Here is a 16,318-nt window from a genome sequence, read left to right as displayed (position 1 = left end):
CCCTCTTGGGAGCTCCAGAAACTTTTTCTTTTTTCAACTTCAGCTTCTAAAAGAAACCAGCTCAGTTAGCTTGAGATGGAGGCTGGAAGCAGGACACAGGGGCACTTCAGAGCAGATTGGAACTGAGCTAAAGGATAATACCATTTTCAATTAAAATTGCCTGGGGAAATTAGGTAGGCAGAGAATAATTGCCTGAGTTGGCACAGTTGCAGGTTTCAGAAACTAAGACCCTGCTTGAGTGTTCTCAGGGCGTCTTGAAAACCACAGCAGCTAAGGGCCTGGAGGTTTATGTCTCATCTCGAATAGATTTGAGAGTTCTGGAGGCAAGGCATAGCTATTTTAAGTCAAAATCATGTAGCCTAAGACATTCTCTCAAATAAAACCCTGTAAAAACCAAGCTCTTCTACCAAGCTTTAGATTCACAGAAGTTTCTCTGACACAGTGACTTTACTTTTTCTGTCGTCTCTGTGACCCCCGGGACCCTGGAGCTGAGGTTGAACAGGAAAAGTCCTAATTAGAGTTCTAGTCCTTCTCTTCCCTACACACACCAGCAGGTGCTCAAGACCTGGCATTCCTTGGTCAGCGTCTGGCACGTACCATGAAGGATCAGTGTCACTTGACAGTTGGGTTGTGATCTTGAATCCTTGAAAATAGCTCTGCTTTAATGCGAGCGGCAAGATTTCATATTGTGCTCCCCACCGGGTCCCGCCTCCGGTGACCTGTGCGTGGGTTTTCAGGAGTCCGTGCTGACATGCTTGGTGGCACCTGGTGTCGTGCTGCCCCTGACGTGGCTGGGTGGATTGAATGGAAAAGGCCTGAGGTTCTTGAACTGCATATTTCCCCCATCCTCACGCTCAACTTTCTTCTTGTTTATGCTTTTACTGTTAGCTTTTGTTCCCACAATTTCATAGTCTGTTCATTTCAAAATGGAGCACAATGGGAATATGTTTCTAAGGCACAAAACTAGAAAGAAGAAATCAGTTGCATTTCTAATCTGTTTCCTTTCAGAAGAATTCTCAGAGGGTAAATAATGCCCATATTATTTCCCATTTGCAGTAGATCCAGAGCCTTGCTTGATGAAGGTGCTGGTGTTACTTACGGGAGCAGTGATTTGATATGAATCAGCCTTGCAGGCCTTATTTATCCTTCCACCAAAAGTCATGAGCTTTATGTACTGGAATGCCAAAAAACATAAGTGTTTGTTCACTATCTTATGCTGTAAAATAGATGTGGAAATAGCCCCTATTTAGAAACAAACAAACAAACAAACAAACAAAAAACATTTATTTAAAGAATGACAGAGGAAAGCAGACAAGTCTTGTATCCTTTGGTGTACTCCTCAAATGACCTCAGTGGCCAGAGCTGATGTAGGCTGCACTACATGATGTAGTGCTTACACATATCCAGGAGCTTCATCTCAGTCTCCTATATGGGCAGCAGGGTCCCAAACACGCAGGTCACTCTCTGCGTGTTTGCCAGACCATTATCAGGAAGGTGGATGAGGAATGAAACAGCCAGGACACAGACCTGTGCCCAAATAGGAGGCCAGCACTGCAGGCATCCTGGACTTCCTTGTTGTGCCAGGACACCAGCCTGAAAATAGTTCCTATTTTGCGATGAGGAAGTACATACAGGTATACAGATACTGCGTCTTAAGAGGAAGGATCCTGGGACCAGTCTGTAAAAGTTCACATCCCTGCTTCCTTGTTTGCTTGCCTCTTGACTCAGAACGGGTAGCTCGTCATTCTGTGCTTTTGTCTATTCACCTGCACAAAGCTGCTTCTTCATGGAGTTTGGTGAGATACAGTGAGTTGTACATAACACACGGAGAGTTGTGCTTGCACACATCCATTGCGCATGAATTGATCATAGCTGTTACTTTGCTTCATATTCACCTGTCCAACAGTTTTGTTCTGTAGCCAAATGAGGATTTTAGGAAATTTTTTCAAGGATCTTTTTCTTTTCTTTAGAGAAGGTCATGTGTTGCTGGTTGTATTAACCAGCTGCTAGTTATCTTTCTACTTTTATCTTAAATATTAGTATGGTAGCATATATATTACTGTCATGTAACTTCTAAATAACCAAGCCAGTTGAGTGAAAGACCAGTAAAATGGGTTAGAGTCATGTAAACTGTATACCATAATTTAGCTTAAAAATTCATCCCATGGTATTATATAGAAACTTTGCTCACAAAGCAAACATTAAAAAAGACTCACAAAATTTTTTGTCATTAGTACTGGTAATGTGTATGTTTTCATTTTCTTTGAAAGAATTCCAGTTTTCTAGACATCCAATTTCATGGAATTTAAGGTGAAAATGGAGAACATCTTTGATAGGTTTAGAATTTGAAAGCATGCATGCATTGTTAGGGTTACACAACGGAATCTCAAGCACATGAACAGAATATTGGTAAAAATATACTCTCTGTTTTTTGTTTTCATATTCCTTCTCTGCTGGCCATTGAGCTTTTCTTGTGACGTAACTCAACTCCCGCCCAAAGATACAGAGGTGGCAAAGGCACACTGACAGAATTCTGAGGTGCCCACAAAGATATCTGCCCTGCTGCTGTATATACCCTGTGTCATCCCCTACACTGTGACTGTGTCACTCCTGTGGTGGGATTGTTTTAGGTGACAACAGTTGAGTTAAAGGCCAAGAGTTTGCTGTTGGTGGAACTTAAGATGGCCTGAAGAGAAACATTGAAAGTAAAGACAGGGATTCTTTGCAAGGGAGAATCTCTGTCACTGGTCTTGGTTGTAGGGAGCTTGTGATTGCAGGTGACAGTTAAGAGCTGAGAATGGACCCAGCTGACAACCAGCAAAGAAAAGAACTCTTAATCATAAAGAAATTCAATTGGCCAGCACTCTGTCTGAGCTGTAAGAGCAGGTTATTCTTCTAGCCTCCAAAAGGAAATGAAGGCTAACTGATGCTTTGGGTGGAGCCATGTGAAGAGGTCCAACCCAAACCCTGACAACTGTCTGGCTAGACTTCAGACCCACTGTGGACTAATTGATGTACCTTGCTTGAAATCACTACATTGCTAGCAATTTGTTATGCAGCCATGGAAAACTAATATGTGAAGGAAACCTGGGTAGAGACTGCAGATTGATAATTGCAGTCATTACCATTCCCCAGAAAAAAAAAAATCCGTGAAATTACTCATCATGAGCTTGCATAAGGAGCCCCCGTTTTCCAGTTGAGAGCTGATTAGCCACAGAATATGACAGATGAAGGAGCTGTAACTTTTCTGTGCTGGGTTTAGAATTTTCTCAAACTGGCAGTTTTAGATATAGAAAGGGGCAAATGAAGAACTGAACAGCTCTCTTGCTGGGCATTTATCATGACAGTAAAGGAAAATCACATAAGTGTACACTACCAAGGAGGAATCCCCTTCCGTCTCTGATGATAAATGAGGCTGGCTAAGCCCTTTGTTCCCAGATCAGTAACTCCAGGGATCGGAGAGAGGAGAGCACAGACAGAGGTGCCTAAGCATCTGGGGGTGGGCTGCGGAAGCGACCACAGCCTCTCTTGACTGTGGCTGACTTACCTGCATCACTCTGGGATCAATGTTACCAAAGCACTGGATTTTCAAGAGAACCTAAGATTGCATATTTTTGTGACATCTACCATTTTTTAAAAAAGATTTATTTGAAAGACAGATTGACAGACAGAAGAATAAGAGAGATCTTTCATCTGCTGGTTTACTAACCAAATGACCTGCAACGGCCAGTGTTTGAGCTGATCTGAAGCCAGGAGCTCCCTCGGGGTCTCCCATATGAAACTTACATCCCTAGGCCCAGGGGCTTTAGGCTGTAAGCAGGGAGCTGGATCAGAAGTGGAGCAGCCAGGACACAAACTGGTACCCATAGGGGATGTCAGTGCTTGCAGGTGAAGGACTAACCTGGTATGCCACCTCGCTATCCAAGCTGGATGGAAAGCAGAACAGCCCGGACTTGCACCAGCAATCTGACATGGAATGCCAGCATCACAGATAGTTGGCCTAACTGGCTGCACCACAATACAAACTTTAAAGGATCACTGTGGGATTATGTTAACATGTATGTGATCACGTCAAGGTGTTTGCAGCCAGGATCGCAAGCAGCTTCGAGGAGAAGGTCTATTTGACCGGTTTGGGAACCTGTAAGAGGTAGGAAAGTGTGCACTTTATGAGTTCTAGGAGTTTTGTTTTGTTTTGTTTTGTTTTGTTTTGTTGACAGTCATGTCCTCAAGGCTAAGACTAGTGCCTGGTACACAGTGGGTACTCAGTAATCATCGTGGAATGAATCCTGTTAATAGTGTGTGAAAGTGTCAGACACAATTATGATGGAGAGGCTTGTTGCTGTAATTTAATTCTCTTATCGTTGTGTCATGGTGCCGCTTAGGCAAGCTGGATATCCTTTTGGCCCAGGCATTTATCTTTTTCAGCCCACAGTTTATTTGGGCTTATTTGGAAGTCATTCAGTGTGAAGGAGGAGGAAGCCGAAATTGATGCTCTGTGTTGTCTGAGGGCCTTGTTTGCGTCTCTCAGGCCCTGATTTCTGAGACGTGTCCTGGTGTCACCTGCATGTCTGGCTGCTCAGAGGGTGATCCTGTTCCCTGGGAGATGATTAGAGATGCAGAACCTCAGGCCTCATCTCTGATCAGGACTTACATGGTTTGCATTTTGAGTGAATGCCTTGGTCATTTGTATGCACCCTGATGCTCTGACCTACCCCCCACTAGGTTCTAAATGTGAATTTCAGTAGTCACTTGTATGGATTTTTCCAAACACATGCTTCACCCAAACTCACTCCTCTTTTTTTTTTCCACTCAAGTACATTTCCTTCAAAATTAAGTATAACAGCTGTAGGAATTATAGTACTATGGTAATAGAACCATGATAAATAACCCTAAACATTTATAATTATAGCAATACATTCATTGACAATGGAAAAATAATACCATTTTCCATAAGTAGAAGGTAAAATGCAATGAACATGTAACTATCATTCCCTCTGCATGTACCAGGGTAGCACATTGGTATTTTAAGATGGTACACGTAAATTGAACTTTTACTTAACTGTGGCACATCCTTCCATTCTCCAATAGTGAAAGGGTATCAATCCCACTTTGGAAAGAAATGTTAGGGTCACTTGTAAAGATGCTGCCCAAACCTTGCCCTCTCTACATTCACAGTGTTATAGTATATGGTGCTCTATCAAAAACAGGGAGTATTTCTTACCCTTTGACTATGAGCATTGCCGTGTGACTTGCTGTTTCCAGTGTTTGGAAAGCATTCGCATGTGTCACACAACAAGGGCTTGGACATCCTCACACATTGGGGCCTGCCACTTGCTACTCTTGCAAACTTGAAACTGCTTCCTACAAACCAACATAACCAAGTATTGAATGAAGCTACAAAGGTGGGCGGTGGTTTGTTACAGAAAGTCATTGGTGTAATCATCTTCTCACACCGTATTGCCTTAGAAGACAATGATGTCTGCATTCAGCAGTACACAACAGTGAAACACTGAAAGACTTTCTCTGTGGTTCAGCTGTACCCAGGTATTCTTTACTTGAAAACAACATCTAAATATGGGTAACTTGCAAAGGGCATTCAGTGACAACTTCTTGTGTTTCATTTATGGGTTTACTGAGGGCAAGGAAGCATTTGATGCAGAAGCTGAAGTCGCTATGGGAAGTGCCCATATCCCAGCTCCTCTACTTCCCACCTAGGCTCTGCTAATGCATGTCCTGAGACAACAGACGATGACTGAAGTGCTTGGGTCCCTGCCAACCAAGCCAGATATTATTCCAGGCTCCTGGCTGTAGCCTGGCCTGGCCATGGCTATCACATGTTGCGGGAGGGTGAGCTAGTGGATGAAAGATTCTCTGCTTCTCTCTGGCTTCCAAGTGAAATTAAAAGAAAAAAATTGTCAGGAAGCTGGGATATGAAGTGGATCAGGGATTTAAATCCAGGCCACTCCTACATGAGCCATGCATCTTTCCACTTGTGTCTTAACTGCTTGCCAAATATCCGCCTGTCCTTGTTTATTTCCTGTCACAAAAATCCTGTGGAGATCACTAGTAGTAAATTTTAGAAAAATGTAAATACTTACCACTTAATATATCTTCTTGAGGATTGTGGATTAAATGTCATGTCATTTTTGGGGAAAAAAAAGCTGGTGACTATTCATGGCAATTCACTGAAATGCAGTCTTTAAAATTTTTAATGAAATGTAATTTACATATCATAAAACCCACCCATTTAAAAATGTTCAGTGGTTTTTAGTATATTCACAAAATTGCGCAATCATCACCGCAGTCTAATCTTAGGATATTTTCATCTCCTCCAAAAGCATTCCTGCACCTGTTCAGCAGTCACTTTCTCTCCCGCTGCTCTTCCAGCAAACAGCCTCTGATGGTGTCTGTATGAATTGGCCTGTTCTGGACATTTTATGACCATGGGGCCATGTAGCAACATGTGGTCTTTGTGACTAGCTCCTGTCACTTAGCAGACATTTGTTGAAGTTTATCCATGTTGTTATATGAATCTAGTTGCATTTTTGATTACTGGGTAATATGAATTGTATGTACACGCCTCATTTTTTTTTTAGCTCATTCATTAGCTGGTAGATATTGGAATTGTTTCCGCTTGGGCTACTAAGAATCATATTGCTATAAAATTGTATATACAATTTTGTATGAATATATGTTTTTATTTCTCTTGGATGTGTGTCTTAGAGTGAAATTAGCAAATCTTATGATACGTTAGTAGTTAACTATTTGAGAACTGCCAGAGAGTCTTCTAAAGTGATGTAATTTAATATTCCCACAAGCAGTGTTTGAAGGGCTTTGGTTTCTCCAAATTTTGGACAACAGTTATTACTGCCTGTGGTTTGATTGTAACTCCCATGCTGGGTCTGAAATGTTATGGTTTTTATTTACATTTCCTCAGTAGTTGAATATCTTCACATATATCAGTCAGTGTTTTTGAGAAAATTCTGCTCATGTCCTTTACCTACTTTAAAGCTGGATTTGTGTTGCTGTGCTTGCTGTCACATTGTAGGAAAGTTGGATAAGAAGACTCTTATCAGATAAATAATGTGCAGTTGCTTTTTCATATGAGCTGTCTCTTCACTTTCTTGATGCTGTATGTTTAAAATACAATTGTTTCTCAAGAGATCCAGTTTATCTATTCGTGCTCTTTAGACTTTGGTAACATATTAACATCACCCAGCACAGATTTACTCCTATGTTATGGTACTTATGTGTAAGGATTTTAGAGTTTTAGAGATCCCTTATGCGTTTCAGCATGAGAATTGCAATATGTGAATGGATGAAAGTGCCACTAGGTGGGCCTTCATTCTTGTCTAAGAGTGCCACAGAAAGTTTATGGAAGAGATACACTGTTGTTGTTTTCTCCCGATGTTTTGAAGTGGTTTCATATTACCACAACACCAGCCAGTTACAATAGTTTGTCTATGGGATGCCAGTAGCTAATAGTTCATCTCCAACTTCTTATCCTTTTTCATTTCTTTACAGTTAACCATAGTTGGCTTTCCTCAGTGTTGCAGTAGCCCAACAATGTAGGGTTTGAAAGATATAAGGAACCATGTGGCAGCTTTGTGCTGGGTTATCAAAGGAGAATTAGAAAAGGGAAACAAATATGTGCCTGGTCTTTAAGGTCTTTCCTTACAAATCGACTTGGGCAGCAAGGGGGTTCCCCAAATGAAGAGCAGGCAATGACAGGGTCATTAATCAATGAGGGTTTTTTTTTTAAGCACAGCCTATATCATAGCCCCTAGTGGAATACCCTAATTCTAGGTGAGCCTCTCAATTATTCATCCTTTCAGCAAAGATTTATCCAGTACCCACGAAGTGCATGGCATTGTGCCCGATGTTGACTGTACTCACTGATGTTCAGTGTACACACCATCCCTGTCCTCATAGAATTTACACTTGCCTATTTATTACTTTCAAATAAGATATAATATGGGAAATACAATGTTTTGGAGAAGGCAGTGTGATAGGTGTTAAACGTGCCTATGTTTAAAGTGCCTATGTTTGAATGCTAGCTCTGTGGGACTCCTCAGTATTCACTCTGTTTCTCAGTTTTCTCTGGTCTAAAGTGGCAATAATGACAGCACATAGTTTAGCTTTCATATTGGTTGCATACTCTTAAGTAATTCATGCCTAAAGCCTGGGCTATTGTACCTACTCACCAAATCAGTAAGATCTGTGCACCCGAGGCTGTGTATTCTCTCAGTCTGTACATTTGAATGATGATTTGCCTGTAGAGAGTTTATATTTGTTAAGTGATGGTTACTAATGGTCTACATTTGGTGCATGTTGGTTAATAAGTTAACTGTTCTGTAACATTTTATTGTGAAACTTGGTAAAATGCTTATTCCATTTTCAATTGTAAGAATAATATTACGTGATAGTTAAATTTTAGATGAAAATAAAAGGCCCTTTTAAGAAAAAGAAGCGTGTGGATTTTTTCAGAGGGGCAAAGAGAGAGACCAAACAGACCCAGAGCAATGACCACTGTGGCCGTGCCTGGTCTGAGAATGAAGCTGTGAACGATGAACTCAATCTGTATTATCCATGTAGGTGGCAGAGAGGCATCACCACTGTCTCCCAAGAGCACATAGCAGGAAATAGGAGCAAAGAGGGGAACCCAGATTCAGACCCACAGATTAAAATATGGGACACGGGCATCTCAGCTAGCACCTTCCCCGCCTGTCCTGGCTGTTTGTTACATGCTGTCCTCCAATGCAAGTTCCCCAATGACTGAGTTCTAGAATTTCTTGTCTGCAGATATGTTCTTTGCATGCAGTCATGGTATATGCAAAAATATACAGAAGTAAAATCAGAAATGTCACTGCTCTTCTCCTCTTCTCAGCCCATAAGATCTTCTTCTGAATGTTGCTATCTGCTACTCAGTCTCCTTCTCTATGCAAATACTTCAGTAGCAATCAAACTACAACCATCTAAAATCTCTGGAAACAAATAGAATTTTCCTTGCTGCTTCGTAGACATATCCTTGGATTAGCTCTAGTACCAAACTCTGCTACCCAAGTGTAACAGAATGAAATTTTTGTTTGTGTATTATTTCAAAACTCCGGTTGTTACAACCAACCAAGAGATGAGAATTTGTTTACGTGTCTCTCCTTACAGACATGTAAGGATATACTCCTTTCTGTTTCAGGGAACTCTCTTAGACTGTATGAACATGCCTACCTACCTAGGGCCTGATGATCTAGGCTGTGGTCATCCCCACACAGAGATGGGAGACTCTGGGCTGTGGTCACCCCCAGAGATGGAAGGCTCTAGGCTGTGGTCATCTCCACACAGAGATGGGAGGCACTGGGGCTATGGTCACCCCCAGAGATGGACGGTGCTGGGCTGTGGTCATCCCCACAGAGATGGAAGGTGCTGGGCTGTGGTCATCCCCAGAGATGGAAGGTGCTGGGCTGTGGTCACCCCCAGAGATGGACGGTGCTGGGCTGTGGTCATCCCCAGAGCTGAACGATGCTGGGCTGTGGTCATCCCCACACAGAGATGGGAGGCACTGGGGCTATGGTCACCCCCAGAGATGGATGGTGCTGGGCTGTGGTCACCCCCAGAGATGGACGGTGCTGGGCTGTGGTCATCCCCACACAGAGATGGGAGGCACTGGGCTATGGTCACCCCCAGAGATGGATGGTGCTGGGCTGTGGTCACCCCCAGAGATGGACGGTGCTGGGCTGTGGTCATCCCCACACAGAGATGGGAGGCACTGGGGCTATGGTCACCCCCAGAGATGGATGGTGCTGGGCTGTGGTCACCCCCAGAGATGGACGGTGCTGGGCTGTGGCCATCCTCATACAGGGATGGGAATCTCTGGGCTGTGGTCATCTCCACACAGAGATAGTGACCTTCACAAATTAAATGCCTGTCCTTTGCAGATTGGGCTTTACCAGGTCTCAGCCACCCGTTTTTCTGCCTCTACCTTCTCCCCACATTTGCGTATTTTTACTTCTGTACAGTTCTGGGTACTTCTGCTACCACCTGAAACTTTTCCTTCCCATGAGTCCTAGAAAGGTATTGGCATGTGACTTCCAGCAAAACCAGAAACACCATATCAAAGCTAGGAAAACATTAAAAACATATTAATTCAGTGTCATACGTCTTTCTGTAGACAGGTGCAGTTTTGTTGTAAATCTTTCATATTCATCAGTGAACATCTTCAAAAGGCCTCTTTCGATTACAGTTCATCTCAGGATATTGGAAAGTTTTCTTCCAATTACGATTCAGCCAAGGGCATTTTCATTAATAATCAAGGAAGGCAAATCTATTTGCTTCGAGATTTTAGATAGTCTTTTTGTTCAATTACTGCTTAATTATTTTAATAAATTAAGAGGCTGAGTGGCAGATTAACAGCATTGGAGAGAAAATGTGTAATTCCTAGAGGCTGATCCAGCCGTGATATTTTTGAACTGATGACTGTTATGTCTTCGTTGGGCAGAACTAATGTCACTTTAGTTTTTAAATGTATCTTTGGATTTTTTTTAATACAGCACAAAATTATAGCTGTTGACTTTGAAATGCAAAGAGCTGCCTCTGCATGAGAATTCTGACCTGACTTTTTTTTTTTTTCTTCTCTGTGTCTGCTTGCTTTACAGAGGACTGTGTGGTGAGTTGGACGGAAGCGGCATCCCTTGCCATCCATCCAGAGCTGCCTGGTAAGTATCTGTGGTTTGTGCTAAAGAACTGCCAGTTATGGGGTTCTAGAATTCTGCATCTGAGGAAAGAGTCCCTTTCTTCACATTGATGCCCAATTGAAATACACGTTTCTTGCAACTGATTCACAGACACATCCTTTGGTGTGATTCAGCCTGAAGCAGAATCTCCCAGCATCTGGCAGGTTCCAGTTTATTACTTCTACCAACCCCAGGCACTTCACCTTAGACTAAACTTTCTATCCCTGCCTCTGGTGGTAAGAGCTGTGTGTAGGATGCACCGCGTGATGCTGAAGCGGCTGTTCACAATGACTCTTTTCAAAGACAAACTTTCTGTGCTAAGACAGTTTCCATCCAAGACCCTCCATTTTGGAGAACCATGTTTGGGATGATGTAAATGAATGCTTCCAATGCTTGTTTTCATGTACTTTTATAAACTTTCTTCTGGAGCCAGTGTTCCAAGGAGTACAAGTGACTGTTTTCTCTGATCCCTTATTTAAATTGAAATTTTCTAATTGCTGTTAAGAGTGAAAATAAAAAAAAAGATGTGCTGTGTGGCATTTGTCAAATAAACCGGCGAGTTGACTGCTGCTTCTCGTAGCTGAATTCTGGAGCAAGATCTTTCCAATCATGTTCTTTCTCTCATGTGCTGCCTGTCATGACAAACACTTCATTATGCTTCCCACAATGCGTCTGGCTGATTTTCTTCCAGCCTGTCTGTTAGGGAAAGGGAGAGTCCCATAACCTGACACTTCTTCAAATGATCAGTGTTTAAATGATGACATGTGAATATCAAAAAAGTAGATTTATTATTGAATGTTCCCACCTATTTTTAGTAAAGTGCACTCTATTTTGCTGTTCCCTAAGGATGACTCATAAACCGTGTCTTAGTCGGCAAAGCAGAATTTGGTAGGGCAGATTTGAATAATTCTCTAAGGACTTTAAATCAGTGTAGACAGGTCACATGCTTTTTACTGATTTTTTTCATTACATATTTCTGGACTATCCACTTTCCCTGTATAATAGTTGTTTTATCCTTAAATAGGTCATTTTTCATCAGCTGTATTCTATGAAGAATTATATGCTTAGTGAATATAAACACTTGATTCCAGAGTTTTAAAAAAAAAAATTGAAAGGGCTCAGAAGCCGTTTGACAAATATTTTACATTCAAAGAAGTTCTTCTGTATTGAGGGGCATTAATGCTGTGAATCTGAGTTTACAAAGATTTTTGGTTGGAGATTTAATTTAATAAGTGGATTCCTTCCCCCTCCCCCATGTTAGGTAGGAGCTTACTGGACTCGGTAACTGAGTGTCAGGTGGTTGTTGGTTGCTGTTTTTGTGTTCGCATTGCATTCTTCTTCAAAAAACAAATCTTCCTTACTTTCTTTCTCTCCTGAAAATAAAAACAGGGGGTTCACTTAACATTAGCAATGAGGATGTCACTGAGGCCTGCATTGCTTATTGGAGTATGTGGGTTTGAGTCCTGTTGGCCCCCCTTCTGAGTCAGGCTGCTTGTTCATGGCCAGCTTGAGAAGTAGCAGGGTTTGGCCCTCATTCCCTGGGGGAGACCTAGCCGAGATCCTTGTGCTTGGCTTCAGCCTGGTCATGTCTTGGTCATAGATGCATTTGGCAAGTGCATAAGTAGGCGGAAGATCTCGGTCTTTCTGTCAAATCTAAATAAATAAATATAGTATAAAAACGTTTAGCCTTCACCCAAGCACTATTCCATTGTCAAATATTTTGCATTATGAAGTTTTTTTTAATTGAATTAAATCTGACCTTTTTATAATCTTTCTGTACTCAAAATTAGAAACATCTAGACCCTGGAATGTACATTTTTCTGGTTCTGCCTTGAAATGCGTGCTTCCTTCCTCCATAATTCCAACAGTGAGCTGACTGTATGTTAACTCTAAACATGCTTTTAAGATTAAATATCTGTTTAAGCTTTCAGAATATATGTTGATTCCTCTAATGGCTTAAGGTACATTTTCAATCTTATTCACGTCCTACACTACTAATCCTTCTATCTCTGTTGGTGAATAAACTCCTAAATGAAAAAATGCAGAGAACACAACGCCAGTTTTTGGATGAATTAACCTCACCCCTGCATCGCTAGCTGCAGAGGGCCTTGGTAACACAGTTTATTAACTGCAGTCTAAACAATGGCTGTTTTCAAGTTTCATGAAAAGAGAACAGGTCTTGACAACTTTTTCTTTAGCATTTCAGTTTGGAAGACACAGGAATCTTGAAAAACCCACTTAGTATGAACAATGCTTTCTTCCTTTTTGAATGGTTTTGTGTTGTTTGTATTCGATTCTGAAAATGTGGAACATTGGTAACATTAGTGCGAAGCATGCACCTCACCCTACTTCAAAGTGAACTTACCTGTGTCTCTACTTTGGAGACTCCCATGCTGCATGACTTCATACAGACACGAAGGCATGCAAGTAGCAGTTGTTCGATTTTTTTTAAATTAAGACCTGTGTTTTGGAGTTGCTGCAGTGTTCTTTAAGGACAAAAAACAGAGACACTCTTGTGTGTTATGGTTTAATTGGGTTCCTCCAAATTTCCGGTGTTGCCTTTGAGGTATTAGAAAGAGGTGGGGTCTTTTTTTAAAGATTTATTTATTTTTATTGGAAAGTCAGATGTACAGAGAGGAGGAGAGACAGAGCGGAAGATCTTCCATATGATGAATCACTCCCCAAGTGACTGCAACAGCTGGAGCTGAGCCGATCCAAAGCCAAGAGCCAGGAGCTTCTTCCGGGTTTCTCACATGGATGCAGGGTGTCGAGGTTTTGGACCATCCTCAACTGATTTCCAGGCCACAAGTAGGGAGATAGATGGGAAGTGGGGTGGCCAGGGTTAGAAATGGCATCCATATGGGATGCTGGCATGTGCAAGGTTAGGATTTTAGCTGCTAGGGACCTGAGGTGGGGTCTTTAAGAGGGGATTAGGCCTTGAGGACTGCTCCTTTGTTAAAGAGATCAAACCCTTATGAAAGAAGCCTCACACAGTGTGAACAAACTGTCTGTCTACTTTCTGCTACATGAGGACACCCGCAGACTAAAAATCAGTACTTGGATCTTGGACATCTTCGCTTCTAGAATAGTGAGACATAAAGTTCTGTTGTTTATGTGGTTTGTGTTATAACAACACAGACTAAGCTGTTTCTTATGAAACCATGGGTCCTACAACTATTTCAAACAGGAGAGTCAGAAATTCCTGTGCACGGTCTACGAACTGGAACCACAAAATCTGTGGCCTTGAATATTCCTGATTTACATTACGCCACATATCTTAAGTTAAGCTTCCTGCAAGTAGATGTGAGATGAGTTTATGCCTAAGTTGGTTTAGGAAGAAGGCAGGGCTCTTGGAAGAACCTAGTGATAGAGCAAGAGAAGAGAAGAAGCCAAGCAGGAGGATGCACTTGTCCCAGTCTACCTCCCTGGGGGAGTTCTGCAACATCACTGCTCCCAGAATCTCCCACTTGCAGCAGTGAAGCTGGACCCTGCTCTGGTTGTGGACAGGTGAGAGAGTGGCTGTAGCTTCCAAGCATGTCAGCTCTCTGCACCTGTAAGGTGACACAATCCCAGGGGTTGAAGAGTGTCCCTCTGATGAAATTTGCAGGTGTCATTTTTTAAAAGCAAAACTCTAAACTGGGAATTGGGTACACAGCACATGAAAGGGCCCCATCAGGATCAGGACAGGATACTGGGAGCATCTCCTCCACCAACAGCCTGTTCTAGCAAGAGCTGTCTCACTCACTTTCTTACTTCTGCCACATCTCTCTTAAGACCTAAAATGACTGCAATATTGGGAGGCTCCTAGGTCATTTTTAGCAAGTAAAGTCCCTCTATGTGTTAGAGTTAGAAAAATACAACCAGAATTTTCAGAGCTTTCTTTTATTTATTGTTTTTACTCATTTGAAAGGGAGACAGAGAGAGGGAGAGAGATAGCACTCCCGTTTCCTGGTTCACTCTCCCAACACCAGCGATTGCCAGGGCTGGGCCAGGCCAAAGCCAGGAACTCACTCTGTGTCTCCCATGTGAGTGGAAGGGGCAATACTGCTTGGGCCATCACTGCTGCTTTCAAAGGTGTTCATTACCAGGAAGCTGGCTTTAAAACATAGCTGGGACTCGAACTTACTCGCTCTGATACGGGGTGTGGGCATTCCAAGAGGCATGTTAAATGATGTGCCAAACCCCTACTTCTCAGAGTTATCTTTGGATTAATGTCACCGTGAATAGTGATTTCAGGGCCGTGACAAAAGAGACAAGGATATTGTGACCTTCGTGTAAGAAGCATTTCCAAGTATGCATCTCATTTTTTACCTCATTATTTTTATTCTCATCTCTTTTAACAATCTTTTATGTTCTAATAGTTTACTTTTACCTCTAATTTTGTTTTTATTTTTACAAGCTTCTAAAGGCAATGTATGATATTTCTTTGTAACACATATGTTCAATTGATCTCTATTACCAATGTTGTGCAACAGACATATAATGTAAGCAAGACCAAAGCTTTAAATATGTTTGTACCTTCATTGCAGTAATACAAAGCAGCAGGTTAGCAAGCTGAGAGCTGAGAGGACCAACTCCACAGGTGTAATTAATTTGAATAAGCTGTTTAGCACAGAATATCCAATATAAACATTTTCAAAATTTGGTTGATGTAAAAATTACTAGCTGGATTTTAGATGCTCCCAAGCAACCTTTGGTTAGCAGTGGAGAATGGGACAATTTCAGGATGTTACAAAAAGACTCTGCTAAGAGGCTTTGCTTGCTCTGAATGAGGCTCTGGAAGTGCTCCAGTGTGGCTGCCCTATTCAGTAAAGAAATGAGGCTCCCCTCTTGTCCAGAGAAAGTGAGCCTGTCCTTGAGGGGCCAGTGTTAGTTCTATTTTTGGACTGAATGCCTTGTAAGAGGGTTTGGGATTAAAGCAATTGGCTTTGGAAGCCAAAATGTCATGGTTAACCTTAAGGATTAGAAAATTCTAGGACCACAGTTTGGAAAAATGTATGTTTCAGAAGGAGCGTATAAGGTAGATTTTAAAGAGGAAAGAGAGACTGTCAGGCCATGGAGAAGATACCCATGTATACAGTCTGAACTAGACAATTCTAGAAATGTTTTGATACTTGCCCTGCAGATTTTGTTATGGGGTGCAGCCAGTGAAAGCCAGCACCCATTGACAGTGGGCAAATGAAATTTGGCTGTGTTCTCTACCCTTTGTCTGAAGGTGGGTCCTAACAGCAATGAAATGTTAATTCCATCCTCAACCACCCCCCCAATCCTAAATTAGCCAGGATATTGGAAGTCCAATTAGTCTAGGTGTTTTTAGCTACAAGCCCAGTTCCTGTTCCTGCCCATCCCAACGAGCACTAATCAACTCCTTAGCCTACAACACTTAGGTATTGGCTGCTGCCCACCTGTGACTCACCTAGCATCTGAGAAGGAAGGCATTGCATTGTGTAACTACTCTTCTCACAAGCCCCTTTAAAAGCCTGTGAAGCAGGGGCTCGCTCTCTTTCTGGCCAGGTGCTTCTGTTACTGTGGCACCTCAACACTTGGCTGACCCAGGAGAGGTAATCGCCTGAGCATGGTGCCTGTGTACT

The 16,318-nt window shown here is 42.1% G+C and overlaps 1 protein-coding gene across 2 annotated transcripts in view; it reads left to right on the top strand.

The window, feature by feature from the left end:
• The window catches only part of PLCB4 (phospholipase C beta 4), a 350,035-nt gene that overhangs the window by 127,819 nt on the left and 205,898 nt on the right, over nucleotides 1-16,318 (top strand). For both annotated transcript variants that reach the window (XM_058679484.1, XM_058679483.1), the window contains exon 2: nucleotides 10,650-10,709. The gene's annotated coding sequence lies outside the window, so the exon portion shown is untranslated. The remainder of the gene's footprint in view (nucleotides 1-10,649; nucleotides 10,710-16,318) is intronic.

Source organism: Ochotona princeps, chromosome 22 (genome assembly GCF_030435755.1).
Source record: "Ochotona princeps isolate mOchPri1 chromosome 22, mOchPri1.hap1, whole genome shotgun sequence".
Lineage (NCBI taxonomy): Eukaryota > Metazoa > Chordata > Mammalia > Lagomorpha > Ochotonidae > Ochotona > Ochotona princeps.
This window is presented reverse-complemented; position numbering and strand designations above follow the sequence as displayed.